This window comes from Myotis brandtii, unplaced genomic scaffold (genome assembly GCF_000412655.1).
Source record: "Myotis brandtii unplaced genomic scaffold, ASM41265v1 scaffold159, whole genome shotgun sequence".
Lineage (NCBI taxonomy): Eukaryota > Metazoa > Chordata > Mammalia > Chiroptera > Vespertilionidae > Myotis > Myotis brandtii.
In genome coordinates this window covers 3215747-3232699 of record NW_005355799.1, presented here as the reverse complement: position 1 = coordinate 3232699, position 16953 = coordinate 3215747, and the positions used below count along the sequence as shown (strand labels likewise).

Below are 16953 nucleotides of genomic sequence, written 5' to 3'. Positions count from 1 at the left end.
AGTGCACAAATTTTTGTGCACCGGGCCTCTAGTATAGATTTAATAAACTGTGGTTAGAGTGAATGGTAGCTTGTCTTCCTTTGCTGCAGTCCCAGGCATAATTTATGTAGGTTAAGCAGGGAAGGGAAAAAGAACATGGGTGTTCTATAGTTTGTGTATCTTGTAACCTGTCATAACATTTTTCATGTACTCCCTACCATGTAATATCTAAGAGAAGATATGGGATGCCCACTTCTCAGCGGCTCAAATAGGAAACAAAATATTGTACAGTGAAACCTCCACATAAGGGACTAATTTGGGTGAGGGAGTGTCAGTTAAAGCTGAAAGTACGTTATATAATAAAGTAAGTTTCCTGAGTGCATATGTTGAGAAATTGACCAATTAGTTAGTTTACCTGTTTTTACTTATACAGACACATTTGTGTGATTAAAATTATTATGAAAAGTTTAATTTCAAAGGAAAGTTTTCTATATGCATTACAATAATTTTAAATTTATGCTGCATAGGTCTAGTAAATGTGTGCATTCACCAGTCACTGGGAATAAAGGAATGCACGGGGTGGGCACCACGTATTGGAGATGGGAACATGGGCCAGCTGTCTTTAAAACTGCGGCAGGAAGTCCGGCCACTCAACAACAGAACCAGTTCCCAGCACAATGCAGTGTGCTCATGTGACCATCCTTTACTGAACATTGTTTAGGAGCTGTGACTCTCGGATTTAAATATGTAGACTATACTGTATTTGTAGATATGTAATATTTATTTATGTTGGCAAAATGTATTAAGTTTTTTTTTCCAACATATGGATTATTCACTAAAATTTGTTAAAAATAACGGTGAATTAATAACAAAAAATAACCTGTAAATTTAATAATAAGCAAATCTTGGTTAAAAGCATTTTTAATTAATAGGGTGTTAATTTTCACATATGACATATATGTACCGGAAATTTTGTCCTTTAAATCGAGATCTGGAAAATCAAGGGTTTACTGTACTGGGATATCTACATTGCCTGTCATCCCAAAAACAAAAGAGTAAGGTGGATCCTCTCAGAAGCAGACACCAGAGGCGTTGGGGGAACTTGGGGCGGGGGGCATGAAGCATTCTGTCTTGAGGAGGCCTGGCCTTGGGTGAGGGCTTGGGATGAGACGCAGCCATTTCCAGTTCTCCTTGGAGCCTTCTCCACAGGCTGAGAACCTAATGCATTACATGCTGAATATAGGAGATGACAAGAGCTGCCACCCCCTCACATATTTTAAACCCTAATGCATTTAATGGTTTAGATTTTCGTGGTTTCAGTTACTCATGGCCAACCACAGTCCAAAATTCCAGAAATAAACAATTTCTATGTTTTCGTTTAATTGTGTGCCCTTCTGAGTAGCATGATGGCGAATCCCGGGTTCCCATTTAGTACTGCTCAGCACATAGACTATCCCTTTGTCCTGCATATACACACAGTATAAGCTACCCACCAACTAGTCACTTAGCAGCTGTTCCATTATCAGAAGTTATCAAGGAGAGAGAAACTACATTCACACAACTTTTACTATAGTATGTTATTATAATTGTTCTATTTTATTGTTTCTTATTGTTATTAATTTCTTACTGTGCCTAGTTTATAAATTAAACTTTACATATGTATGCAAAAAAACAGTATATATAGGGTTCAGCACTCTGCACAGTTTCAGGCATCCACTGGGGGTCTGAAACAAAGCCCCCAGAAATAAGGGGGACAATTGTATAATTAAAATTTACTAAAAGAGTAGAACTTAAATGTTCTCACACACACAAAAAGCAAATATGTGAAGTGATGAATGTGTTAATTAACTGGATGTGGAGGAATCATTTACACTGATACATATATCAATCATCACATTGTACATTTAAATATCTTATAATGTCACTTGTCAATTATACTTTAATAAAAATAATTTTAAAAAGAAACCAATGTAGACTATATTGGAATATTAAAGTTATTCAGAGTTAAACTCATACAACTGAACAAAAGGAAGATAAACAATCCAATCAAAAAATGGGCAAAAGACCCAAGTAGACACTTTTTGAAAGAGGAACATACAGAAGGCCAAGAGACATATGAAAACATGCGCAATGTCACTAATCATCCGAGAGATGCAAATCAAAACAACAATGAGGTACCATCTCACACATGTCAGACTGGCTATCATCAACAAATCAACAGAGACTGGTGAGGATGTGGTGAAAAAGGAACCTTTGTACACTGCTGGTGGGAATGCAGACTGGTGCAGCCACTGTGCAAAACAGTATGGAGTTTCTACAAAAAATTAAAAATGGAACTCCCATTTGACCCAGTAATCCCACTCCTAGGACCAAATCCAAGAAACCAGAAACACCAATCAGAAAGGATATACTAGTATGCACCCCTATGTTCATAGTACAATTTATAATAGCTAAGATTTGGAAACAGCCTAAGTGCCCATCAGCAGATGAGTGGATCAGAAAACTTTGGTACATTTACACAGTGGAATACTACACTGCTATAAAAAAGAAGGAACCTTTACCATTTGCAACAGCATGGATGGACCTGGAAAGCATTATGCTAAGTGAAATCAGCCAGTCAGAGAAAGATAAATATCACATGATCTCACTCATATGTAGGATGTAATGATTAACATAAACTGATGACCAAAATGGATCTAGAGACAAGGTGGCACTGAGCAGACCGTCCAACCTCAAGGAGAAGGCAGGGGAGGGGGGCTTAGAGATCAACCAAAGGACTTGTATGCATGCATATTAGCATGACCAATGGACACAGGCACTGGGGTGGTGGGGGCTTGCCCTCGGGGTGGGAGTGGCAGGTTAATCGGAGGGAAAAAAGGAGTCATGTAATACTTTAAAAACAATAAATAAATAAAATAAAATAAACACGCAAAGAATAAATCAGAGCCTATAACAAGAAGAAGGGTTCCCTGACCTCAATCAAGAGGTTCCATAAAATGTCAAAATAAACAGCATGTAGTAGGCACTCAATAAATGCTTTTATTGAAAAATAATATTAATAATGATACACAATGTCTTTGGAGAACTTACTATGTGTTAAGCACTACATTCACATGGTCCTATCTCCTTATTTCCTTCCTTCCTTCCTTCCTTCCTTCCTTCCTTCCTTCCTCCCTTCCTTCCTTCCTTCCTTTCTTCTTTCTTCTTCACCAGAAGATATTTTTAGAGAGAGTGGATCAGAGGGAGGGGGAGGAAGAGAAAGAGGGAGAGAGAAACATCAATGTGTCTCCACACATCTATTGATTGCCCCCACACTAGGACCGGGGATGGAATCTGCAGCCCAGGTACATGCCCTTGACCAGGAATCAAACCCGAGACCTTTCGTGTTCTGGCCAATGCTCTACGCACTGAGTCACACCAGCCAGGGCCTGAAACACACTGTTTTTCCTAACTTATTTGGCAGCAACACCTGATTCAACTTGAACCCATTTGATGGCAAAACTTGATGTGAACTGCTATGTAGCTATTTCTACTCTTTTTTTTATTTGACCGAGGGTAAATATTAATATAGTTTTCTGTAGAATTGTTTGACTATGCTGACCAATCTCTGTCGTTGGGTATTGTATAATATATTGAGTGATCTATTATATGAAAATATTTCTTTAAAATTTTCTTAATTTTAGGATATAGTTAGTCTAAAGAGTTTTAGACAGGGGTCGTAGACACTAAGTTCTTTCAATAACATTAGATTTGGTATCATTATTATATTTGTTTTGTGGTTGAGAAACTGAAGCATGGGGCAGTTAAGTAGTTTTTCTAAGGTCATACAGCTGGTGATGGGTGGAGTTGCAGCCTGAATGTAGGCAGCGTGTCACCAAGATCTATGATTTCCACCCATTATTTTATATTGCTTCTTATGTAGGTAATAAGACATAACAGAGAAATTATTAAGTTTAGTAGTAAAATAATGGAATCCCTACCTGTAAGCAATAAGAAAATATTTATAAACAAGCAAAAATACGTTGTGCATTTTTGATAGCTGGTCTAATGTGCTGACAAAAAGCTTCAGGCACTAGGAAGCAACACTGGATAGAAGAGGAACAGGACAAAGTCACTCTGTCTATAGTAGGGCCTGGGGAGCCCACATGTCAAAGAAACAATCATCAGAGGGACAACTCAGGAATCTCTGTGTTAGAAGTCTAAAGAGTCCTCAAAAGCAGCCACTGAGGAGCAGGGACCCCAGAAATCAGTAGATCCACAGTCCACAGAGGTCCACGAAGTGACCGAGAATCTCTGACTCCCCTTCCCCTTCACCTGGATGCTCCCCTGGGAGTACAAGCATCTCAGCCAGTATGCTATTGAAGGCCCTTTTTATTTTTATTAATGCTCACTTTAGAGAGAGTGGAAAGGATGGGGAGAGACAGAGAGAGAACCTGGGGCTGGGGATCAAACCTGCAACCAAAGAACATGCCCTTGACTGGAATGGAACTGAGTACACTTCAGTCCAGGGGCCAGTGTTCTATCCATGGAACCAAACCAGGCAGGGCATTGAAGGCCCTTTTATTTTTCTCTGACAGGTGAACAGATTTTGGGTTAAGGCGCATTGTCAATGTGGAATGTTCCTTATTCCCTACATATAAGATCACAACCTAAGAAGGCTAGTGCAGAGGTTACTGGGAAAAAGGAGAGAGGATAGAGGAGAGTGAGCGAGAAACACACACACACACAGAGAGAGAGAGAGAGAGAGAGAGAGAGAACTTGCATAATGCTATTTTTCTTGATAAGATTTCATTAAAAATATCTTCCACATGTTTTTAACCTTTAGAAATATAGTAAAGAATAAGAAAAAAAGAGATGGAGAGTAGAATATGATGTTTTCAACAACAAATTGAAGGCAAATATATAATGAATGCTATGAAAGGGGCAAGCAAGGGGAAGATGAAAAAACAGATGCTAATGGCTATAAGAGAAATGAATTTTCCAGAGAGTTCTGTTATATCACAGTGTGTTCTGAAGCTAGAAAGGGCCAAGGTGAAATAACTACAAGTAAGGAAAGGATAATTGAATTTGCTGGTCTCTGAGCTAAATGCTGGCCAAGTAGAATGGATTGCTCAATGCAGGGTCTGGAGTGGTGTTCGATTTATCCCAGGGACTCTCAGGCCCTAACTGTGGAACAAGGAAGGTGAGTTCTAAAATTAAGCAAAGATGGTGTTATTAAGGGCATAACAATTCATTTTCTAACACATTTTTACTAAGCAATGGTATTTGCTTAGTAAAATGGTATTTCAAATACCCGGCAGATGCCGGGTATTTGAAAATAACTCTTAACGTGTCCTGAGGCCAGTGACACAGTGTTGTAGCCTCACTGATCCAAGGAAATGCTAAACCATTTTGTCCAGTGATCAAAAGGTGATGTTAAAACAAGCTTGCTTACCTCAAGGTAATGCTGGAGTTAATTTATATGTAGACTTTGGGTGATTAGCATCAGAGACTAAAAAGTAATTTCAAAAAGATGTAAACTCTCCTTCCCTTTAACCCATGTAAAATGGCTCTTCTCCAATGAACTCCGATGGGTTTCTAACAGGAAATTTTACAAGGCCAACAAATCAGCTAAACAGACTTTTTAATCATTATAAAAATGAAGCATCCTTGCAGAGATCAGAATGCCAATTATTTTATTGAAAATTTCTTTCAGAGAAATTACATTATAAACTCTCAAAACATGGCTTAGAACTGATTACAGCCCAGTAATGCATTCATGCCACTATGTTACTGGCCAAAAAATGTTATTGAAAAGTAAAAAGATACATTGTTTGATATCTTACCAAATGTGTCAGGAGTTTTGACAAGACAAACTGGTGTGTCTTCATTGTTTTCAGATAAGCTCTGAGGATTCATTTCACATCACAGACCCCTTGAATTATGTTGCAAGAAGAAATTGATGTCTTCTTGCTCTGGGACAAAACACAAAAAGTAGAGGAAACATTATAGCATAAGACTTCTTTTAAAAATAAGTACTTCGGCATGGTTATCAAATTCAACCCTTTGAAGTCCTCACACTGAAGTAATACTCTCTTATTTTTGTGTGCTCAGCATGCATTTTTCCCTTTTCCTGGCAATTATAGCTCTATTTTTCCTTGCAAAGTGATTCCGGTAAATCTGGCCGCTATCCATCCTGCTCTGAGGGAGGGCAAGTAGTGTATACCCAGTCAAACAGATTCACAATGAGAAGCTCAAGGACAGGCATGTGACCCTGTTCCAGCCAGGGAGTTAAGCCCAAGACTTAGAAATCACTGAAGGAGAAGCTAAATTGATAAGCCAAGAGCTGCCCAGGGCCTCTGTATGGTGAAAGCCTGCCAGAGAAGAAAGCCAGCACAGAGAATAAAGGAGCTAAGAGATGGAGAGAAGTAGCTGGAAAGAGGGTGGGGTATAGGGAAGGATTGATGAAGTGCTAAGGATAATCTTTGAATATGGCTCTTTCTAAAGCTGGCTTTGTGCCTGGCCGGCATGGCTCAGTGGTTAAGCATCGACCTATGAACCAGGAGGTCACAGTTCAATTCCAGGTCAGGGCAGATGCTGGGTTGCAGGCTTGATCCCCAGAGGGGGCCTGAAGGAGGGAGCTGATCAATGATTCTCTTTCGTCATGAATGTTTCTATCTCTCTCCCTCTCCCTTCCTCTTTCTGAAATCAATAAAAGGATATATATTTTTTTAAAAATTAAAAAATAATAAAATAAAACTGGCTTTGCTATTTCTGGATTTTTCTGTTGTATAAACTAATAATAATCCTTTTTGTATTTATTATTATTATTTTAAGCAAGTTTATCATTGGGATCCTGACACTTAAAGTTTAAAGATTCAAATTTACAGAAATTGATTTTGCAGGTGAGGTTAAGTGTAAACTTTCAAATTAACTGAGTCAAAGTGAAATATGGGAAAGCCAGGGTATGTTTACTTCGGGGAGGTCATTGACATCACCTATTATGCATCAGCTAAGTAATTGATTAAATTATCTCCCTATATTTCAGGAGTCTGGAAATGATCCCACTGTACTTGGAATTTTAGGTTACCAGGTATAAAAATCTCAGAAAGACAGCTAAATATTTTATCCTACATCTTAAAAAAAAGATAAAGCATGTGCCAAATGTGGCACACCTAAAAGCAGGAATGAGAGAAAAAATACTATTCTTTTATTTTTTATTTATATATTTGTTTGTTGCTATGAAGCTGCAGTAATCAAGACAGGACAGTATTGGTAGAATGATAGACAAATAGATTAATAGAGGAGGAAAAAAATACAAAAATAGACTCTGATTTTTCACAAGGCACATCCAAACAATTCAATGGGGAATGGAAAGTATTATCACTGAATGATCTGGAAAAGTGGGATAAAAGTATGAAAAAAATTAACTTTATAACCACTATCTCAAAATAGTAAAACATTAATTTGAGATGTTTGTAGAGTTATAACATTAAATCAAAATAATTTTTTTTTTAGAATTAAACATAGACAAAGATTTCTGGGAACCTTGGATAAATTAAGGTTTCTGAGATAACGCAAAAACCACATAAAAAACAAGAAAAAATGTAAAACATTGAACTTTATCTAAATTTAAAACTGCTCATCAAAAGACAACACAAGAAAATTAAAAAGCTAGAACAGTATTTGTAATACATATATCTAACAGAGGACTTAAATCTAAACTTCTACAATTCAACAAAAGAAAAACTATACCTGTTGTTTAACCAGTTCTGCATCTACCTATATTTTGTAGCCACAAAGACAGATGGATGGAAGATAGATATATAGATAAATAAATAGATAGTTATATGTATAGATAGTGATAAACATATAAATATCCTTATACATGTAATATGGCTCATGTAAAATTAAACTACTTGATTACTACAAAGGATTGTTGGAAGAACTTACTGAAATTATATAAAGAATAGTGCCTGTCAAATAAGTGATCAATAAATATTGTTTATTATTTTCAGAATAATATATACAAAACATTTCTCTCATTGCACACCATAGTAAGACTTATGGACACATTCCAATTATTTAAAAGGTGGAGAGCACAATATTGAGGTTTAAAAGACCTAGTTTTTAATCCTGGCTTCTGCACACAGCTAACTTATGACTTTTACCAAAATGTTCTATCACTACAAGCCACAATTTTTTCATCTATAAATTTAAAGTTCTGATATACACTTTCTCTTTAAAGTCTACTTTAGCCTTAAACTTTCATTATTTTCTTTTTTAATAGCTTCCCAAGCAGAGAAGATTGGTCAAACTTAAAAAAAAAAAAGAGGAAATTTAGAGGCAAGGAGTATGTTAAGGAAATGCATTTCCCCCCATAGTTAATCAAGCAACAGTTTGGAATTGTTACATTTTACAGTTACCCACTGAACATTTACTATGTACAAGGCTTTGGGTGTCGGGCTCAGGGCTGGAAGACAATGGGATTTCTGCAAATTTGGGGACTATATTGCAAATAAGATTTTATACTTGTGATAAATGTATTTTAAGGCTATAGCTAAAGCACCTTTTCTGTATGGCGATAGCACTATTTTTGTATAGCTCTAACTTACTCAACCTAGACAGCCAAAGGACCTAAATGCTAAATTCTAGAATGTTTTTTTCTCCTTGTAACCTTGAGATCCAAGTCCATCTGTCAATGGCAACTCTGCAGAAGCCTAAAAACAAAAAACAAAAACATTTTGGAGCAATGCCAGCTTGTGTTTCTAAGTTGATTCTAACAGCTGTTCTCCCCATTTGAATTCCCCTCTTTACTTCAGCATTGTCCTCTGCACTAACAAAGGAGTCACTTATGCGCTGTGGAAAGCTACACAGCCCAGTAGATGGGTGGACTCTGCGTTAGGATTGCCTCTGTCCCCTGCCATACAAGCACAGTGCCCACTGCAGCTTGCACATCCTGCTCCAACGTTGCTGGCAACGGGCCTGGAAGTGTTGATAGATTGAATAAATGACATTCTGATCATTAAACCACAGGACTGACTTTAAGGCATTAAGCAGATGTAAGGTACCACCATTAAAATACTTATCAACTGACCTCGCAAAAACATATACCTGGGATAAAGAGTGTTCATGTTGAGTCAGAAACATCCAGGAGTAAACCACACTGGCTCCCCTTGGAATTATACTACACCTGCAATCAGGATTCTGATTAGGACTGACTTCAAATTCCCATTTTCAGGAATGTCTCATTAACATCACCAACTGAGGGCAAAAATGGTAAAATAACACGTGTTTTGTTTTTTTTGTTTTTTCATATAGCAAATAATTTTAATTAGTAAATGCTATGTTCTCACACAGGTTCACAATAAGTACAAAGCTAAATAAAAATGGAAATTATTTTACAAGCTTCCCTACAACTTCAAAAATAAAAGAAAGATACCTTGGGACTTATTTTCAAGATACAGATTTTTAAAATTCTTTATTCTTTTATCAGCTCCGTTGCCCAAGGGGAAATCTGTACAATAGGCATCATATGTCTTTAATAATGAAGCAAACTACAATAGCTCAAATCTTCTGAGCAGCTAAGAAACCCAATTGTGTGTAAGAAATGCCAGAAGAGTTTGTTTTACTAGAGCTATAAATTCAGCAGCATTCAAGGGTTAGGCTCATTTCAACTGAAGGCCGAAAGGCACAATTCTTGAAAACATTTTAAAGGGGACTTGTATGGACTGAGTCTGAGGGAAATTCCCCATGAAGCAAACACCTGCCTTATAAACCAGAGTTCTAGAATCCTCCCCTTATTTATTTATTTATTTATTTATTTATTTATATTTATTTAGAGGCTCAAACTCCACAGGATTTAGCAAAAAACAAAGTTTCATCCTTCTCAAGAAAAGAAAAAATATTTATTTTAAAAGCTTCTGGTAAAATTTCTCTTAGTGCAGCGGTTCTCAACGTGTGGGTCGCGACCCCTTTGGCGGTCGAAGGACCCTTTCACAGGGGTCGCCTAAGACCATCCTGCATATCAGATATTTACATTACGATTCATAACAGTAGCAACATTACAGTTATGAAGCAGCAACGAAAATAATTTTATGGTTGGGTCACAACATGAGGAACTGTATTTAAAGGGCCAGAAGGTTGAGAACCACTGTGACCTAGTGGAATATTTTCTTTATGAGCCAATTTACACATCTGCATTTCAGATTGAAAACTGCAAAACCAAAGTTAGCAAATCAGACATTACAGCTTTTGCTTCTAATGACACTTTGTTACATCAGACAAAACATTATGCCTTAGCTGGTGGAAGAACAATGACTAAAGGCTGATATTAAACAAAGGAGGTACATTAAGAATAACTATAAAAATAATTGTATAGAAAACTGCCAGTAAACATTTTAGGCATCATTTCCATATGATTTCTTGGTGTTTCAAATTGATGTCATATTAAATACTATCCACTGAGATTTAAATTCAATAAAAAAAATGTCAATTCAAGATACTGAAGATTTAAAGGATATTTAGTCAGTAGATTTTGTTTCAAAAACCTCTATTCAGCAGAAAAAATGTGTAATTTTAGTGAAAAAAAGGAGCACATTTTCATTTGGGAGCTCTGCACACTATGAAAACATTGTACTGGTAACAGACCAGCTCTGTCCGTGGCTGGGAACAACAAAGGAACACACTGAAACTTGTTGTGTGCTCAGCATATTGAAATATGACACCTTGACTAAAGTGCTTTCTAGCTTGAGACTCACCACAGATCTAAAATTTACATGTCACTTGGCAACAAGCCTACTTTGGGGCAAAATCAAAATAAATTCAATCTGAATATTGCTCAAAATAACCCCTTTAAGTTTAAGAGATTTAACAGAAAATTTTCTTTTGCACATAAATGATCTCTCTATTTTGTATTAACAAATCATAACATCATTTTTCCTGACTGTATCTCTTCTGAAGTATTTAGGCAAACCAGTGTCTTTGTTCCAGAACATGTTATATTAGACAAATCCCTCACTAAAAACTCCTGACTCTTTTTTGGGGGGCACAGTTCTAAAAAGTGTGCCTTTTGGACTTTCTCATCTAGAACAGATTAAAAGCAGAATATTAGAAGGGGTATGACCATATTGGCAGGTCATCAAAGAGCAGCCAGAAATGACAGCTGACAGCCTGACTGAGAGGCAAGTCAGAGGAACCATAAATACACCAAATAATTATAAAAATAAGAACTTATACAGTATGCATATATGCATTCCCTATGGACACAGACAACAGAGGGGTGAAGGCCTGGGGTGGGACAGGAACCAGGTGGAGGGAGGCAATGGGGGGGCAAGGGGAACATCTGTAATACTCTCAACAATAAAGATTTTAAAAAGTAAATACAACTCACTGACCTAGGAATTCAAAAGGCATAGTATCTTGAGGCAAATGTCTCCTCAAATAATTACTTTCCTATATCCTATACAATTGATATGCACAATGATGACCCGGTGTCATCACGAAAACATTAAATTATGCACCCTGCCCCAGTAAGGTAAGAAGTATTTAGCACATCATAAAAATATTCCAATAATAGTTAGCTTATTAAAAAAAAACATAAAAAGAAAAAGAAAGCAGGAGTATTCTGGGTAGACTCTTTTGTGGAACACCTCATTCCCAGTGATGTCAGAACTCTAACAAATAACTAATGTATAACCTTAAAAGTATCCTACTGCCTAGCCGGTGTAGCTCAATTGTTGAGCATCAACCCATGAACAAGGAAGTCATGGTTCAACTCCGGTCAGGGCACATGCCCCAGTTTCAGGCTCAATCCCCAGCCGATCAATGATTCTTTCTCATCATTGATGTTTCTATCTATCACTCCCACTCCTTCCTTTCTCTGAAGTCAATAAAAACATATTTTTAAAAATAGTATCCTACTGCTACGCAACCTTTATGATTATAATGTTTAAAGTCTCCAAAATATTTATTTGAGTAACTATTTCAAAGTTTATTTGTCATTCCTTTTTGGTTGATCATTTGTGTTGCTGGTAATGATATCATAATTAAAGTTTCATGGCTCAGGATGTCTTGTTATATAAGTAACAGGAAAAAAGATGATGAGGTAAGTCTGAAGGCTACGTATTTGTTTAATTAGCTGGCTACCCAGAGGTAGGACAAACTTCAGTTCTGTTAACTCAAAGGCGAAGGTTTCCCTCCTCTGTGAGCCCTCAGCTGTGCCCTTCCAGGAGCGTGGCTTCCTCTCAGGACCAGTTTTCTTCCTGGTTGCAAAATGCCTCCAGCAGTCTCAGACTTCATATGTCCACACATCTAAATGTGTGGCTGAACAGAGAACTTTTTCCCCTTGACTTCTCTCTCATAAAGACTCAGAAGACGTCTTTTCTGTTGTCCCCAGGAAAATTCCCTTCAATTTCACCCTCATGAATTATGTTCATCCTGGCACCTGAGCCCCATGGCCAGCAGAAGGGCATTTGCTGATTGACTTAGGTCTGGGTCATCGAACTAATCACTGTGGGGTGCCGCTGGGACCATCAAGTTCAACCCTGGAGGCTGTGGTGGATCACCTTGACTGTGGAGGAATCAACACCTATATGGAAATTGGATTATTATGAGGATGAGGGGAAAATGCAATGCTACGTGGTAACATTGACTATTACATTGAAAAGGGCATTGTAGATATAGAAAGTTTTCTTTCCTTTGGAGTCCTTTAGAATAGTTTGTCATACATAATAAAAATATTTTTATATAATAGTTTAAAGTTTGAATTTGTTTAAGCAAATGAGGAAACATTCTGGAATATGTAAGATACATTTATCATCTTGTTTTCCAGGACAGTACTCTCCCCGCTTCATAGGGAAAGTGTTTTGAATGGAGCAGGCTTAATTGTTGTTTACATACCTCTACTTCCCCAGCAACAGTGACTGGTTGAAAGATAAGCATCTAATCCAACCTCAGCCTATCATTATTCCCTACAGCCCTAGCTAGATTGTGTTTCGTCCAGGGGATAGACACACGGTGTAAGCCAGATTAGGCTATGTGCCAAAGAGTTTTATAAGTAGAAATTGTGGGAGTGGGGGAAGGGTATTTGAAAGCTAGTTTTGTTTCATCTTAAAAAACTGAATGCTCAGAGCTGCTGGTGACCACTGTTTTAGCCTTGCAGAGAAAGCCAGTTTCAGTGAAGCCAGAACACAAACAAGAGCAGAAAGAAAGGTGGAACAAAAGAGTCCTGAAAGCATTGACAAAGATTTTCTCCTGGGCTAAACTCTAACCAGATGCCCCAGAACTCTTTCAATTAGGGTTTCATTTTTAGACTTCCATGTTCATCTCTGCATTGTCCAACTTTAGCAAGATTTCTGCTAAACTGGTTTAGCTAGACGCCCCCCCCCCCACACACACACACACAACCCCGACCCCACTACATCAGATCACCATCAATATCTCATTGGGTTCCTCATCCTCCACCATTCCCCAGATGATGTCTGAGCACCCTGGTCTGCCTTCCACAAGACTCCTGTTAGGATGCTTTAGCCAAAATCTCCCCTCACCCTGATGTTTCTTTAGTAATTTTCCATCACTGACCCAAATCCTACTCCTTAGTTATAAATTCCCTCTAGCTCATGCTGGATTTGGAGTTGAGCCCACTCTCTCTTTCCCACTACAAAACCCTGTTTCTAATGCAGTGACATCCCTTAAATACCATCTTTTTTTTTCTTTTAATCCTCACCCTAAGATATGCTTATTGATTTTAGAGAGAGGGAGATAGAGAGAGAGAGAGAGAGAGAGAGAGAGAGAGAAACATTGATGTGAGAGAGAACATTGATTGGTTGCCTTCCCTTTGTGCCCCAATTAGGGATCAAACCCACAATCTAATTATGTGCCCTGTTTGGGAATCAAACCCACAACCTTTTGGTATATGGGATGAAGCTCCAACCAACTGAGCCACACCAGCCAGGGCTTTCTTACCATCTATTACAAGTGTCACCGGATACTTTTTTTCTTCAACAACATCCAAGCACCAATTCCAGCAACATTCTGGCCCTTTGTGTTAATTGGGGTAGGCAGTTTCCAGAAAGATCATCCCCATTTACTTTTATAGATAACTGCTACTTATTGCCAATATACTTTTCTCAAATGTTTCATTCATAGTATATTCACCAGAAATCAGTATTTTTTGTTTAAAAGATCATAAAATAAAATGCATATAAAATCTGAGAAAAGTAGCAAAAGAAGAGAAAATCTGGTATAGTGGAAGGAATATAATATTCAGGGTCATGCCAACCTGAATTCCATAATCTGCTCCTCCTACTTTGTAGTCATATAATTTTTGGACAGTTATCAGAGCTTCAGTCACTTTAAAATATTTATAGATGTATTAATGTCTAGCCAGCATCTAGCTAAGAGCCCAGCATTTAATACATATATTTTCCTTTATTTATGGAAAGTAAAGATCTCTTATTAATTTAACCACAGTTGCTTAACTCAAGGAACTCACATTACTCACATCTCTGTATATAATTATCTTAATTGTTATCTAAGAAATTTAAAAATCTATAATTTTTTATCATTGGTTTAATATTGTTATATCTTAACCAAATTAATATGAATAATTTATATCTTTGCAAAAATAAGAGGCCTTCTTTTAAAAATTATTACTTAGACAATAAATAAATAGTACCGGTTTCCATGGAATTTCTAACTTCTTGATACTATTCAATTGCTCTTTAAACCATTCATGAGACTGACTCTATTTGGCTGGTGTTATTAAGCCAAGTCCAAGGTAACAAAACTGCATGAGGCTTGGGTATTTCTGAGAAACTTGTCCCAAGTCTTCATATTCTCTGCTTCCTTTGATAATACTGTTGCAATAAATATATATCTTTGGGGATTTAAAAGCACACTTAGAAAGGTAGAAAATCTACCTGTGTGGAATCACTGGCTATGTGAAGTTCCCAGTTATATTTACTCATAAGAGAAAACCATGCAAATTTCATGTCTTAATGATCTTTTATGGTAAAAATCATTAAATTTGTATGACTTATCAGCATTACTGTATCAATAGCTATTCCTTTGTAGATTTTTCCAACTTAATTTGCAAGCTAGATAGGAAATTCATGAGTATATATTCTTGAAGTTTGCATTATTTTTAAGGATTTAATGAATCATTTCAGCAAGTTTGCTTTAATTCAAAGAGAATATTTTATTGCTTAGCCTTACATTTTAAAATTATATGGATGCTTACTTCAGGATAGCACCTAATTATTTAAAGCTTTCCTTAACATATGCAGATATGAAACAATAGTTTTTTGAAAGCTGAAATATTTTTACATCAGAAGAGATCAGAAAAAAATGGATAAAAGTAGAAACACAGCTGTTTTTCATTTCCTTACATGCATTTTTCAGCTAAAGATTATTGAAAACTTGAATAGTAATCTCTTCTGATGAGAGAATCAAAGAACCATGTTGGGGTTTTGTTTGTTTGTTTGTTTTAAGTAAAAAAATATTGTAATACATACTTAGAATGGTAGAGATATGTGTAAATATGATAGTACATTTAATTTAAAGCTTCTTTCTTATTTTTATATTTGGGTTGGGTATAAATATGTATAACCTACAATTATATATACACATACAACCTAACACCTTTATTTTTTCTATTTATCTAAAATTTTAACAGGGGAGAAAAGTTTTTTCAAGTCCTAAATCCCTAATGCCTGTACTGCAACACATAATCTGGAAAACTTCTAGACATTTTATTTATAGGAGAAAAAAAAAGATAAGATACTGCATAAAGCTAGGGATGCCTAGGGAAGAAATTTGAGAAGTATAAGGTATTAGAGAACATTGGAGAGCGGCAGAGTGTGTGGGCTGATTTATAGTAATTTGATTCTTCTTTCACTTAATTCAAATTCTTGCCTGGAAAGGAGCCCACACGGAAGTCCACACATGAACATGCACAAACGGAGCTCAGTATAATTAGAGAAATAGTTATTGACAGTTTGCTGTGTTTTTGCTTTTGTTTTCAGAGAATGGGCAGATATACTCAAAGTAGAAAACATTTGTCTTTATTTTCTTCTCTAGATGCATTTTTTAATCCTCTCTCAAGGATATTTTTTTTATTAATTTTAGAGAGAGAAGAAAGTGGATAGAGAGAGAAACATCGATGTGAGAGTGAAACATCAATCGGCTGCCTCCTATACACGCCTTAACCAGGATTGAACCCCCAACCTGGTATGTGTCCTGACCAAGAATGGTACCTGGAACCTTTTGCTGTACCGGGTGATGCTCCAACCAATGGAGCCACCCGGCCAGGGTTAGCTGCATCCTTGGATATAAATGATCTACTGAGGTTAAAGGTCATGGATATTCTCACACTATCTCAAAGAGGTAGGGGGAGGCAGTAAATTATGGCATAACTCAGGACTGGAGCTTTGCTTTGTGGTATCATGTGAGGTTTGCAAGGGAGTTAAGGACATAAGTATGTTATTAAGTATTTTTTGTCACAGTAAAAGCAGCAGGTGGTCATTGAGACAGTATCAGCATCAGGAGCGGAGGAATGAGAGAACTTAAAAGAATGAGAGATTGTGGTCATACACAGGCTTGCTGGATTTCAAAATGTCAGCTGCTCCTCCTCATGTCAGATCTCAGAATATGAAGAAGTGATGATGAAGGTATTCATGCTTCAAACATTTTTGAGGGTATAGGTGTTTGGAGAATGACAGCTACGAGGAGGAGTAGAGTGTGGCATGAAACACAAAGAAAGGGGGGTTTGCACGCAGGTAGGAGAACAAATGTTGGGAAACTGCAGTGCTGTATTTCACGAGAAGGATGTGGTCCCTGTTGAGCAGTCATGAGGGTGTGCTATAAAATAGAATGGGTGCGCATTCTCTGGGCTCAGCGCAGTGTCAGGCGAGACCACGTCCTGTTGTTTGCTAGCCTCCTGCATGCTGGCTTGACATTGATACCTTACCTCTTAATGAATAAATTCACTGAACA

General features: G+C 37.1%; 1 long non-coding RNA gene across 1 annotated transcript in view; it reads right to left on the bottom strand.

The window, feature by feature from the left end:
- The window catches only part of LOC106725381, a 45916-nt gene extending 29468 nt beyond the window's left edge, over window positions 1-16448 (bottom strand). The window contains exon 1 of the long non-coding RNA XR_001361269.1: window positions 16432-16448. This is a non-coding gene — a long non-coding RNA (uncharacterized LOC106725381). The remainder of the gene's footprint in view (window positions 1-16431) is intronic.
- Window positions 16449-16953: the final 505 nt, after the last annotated feature.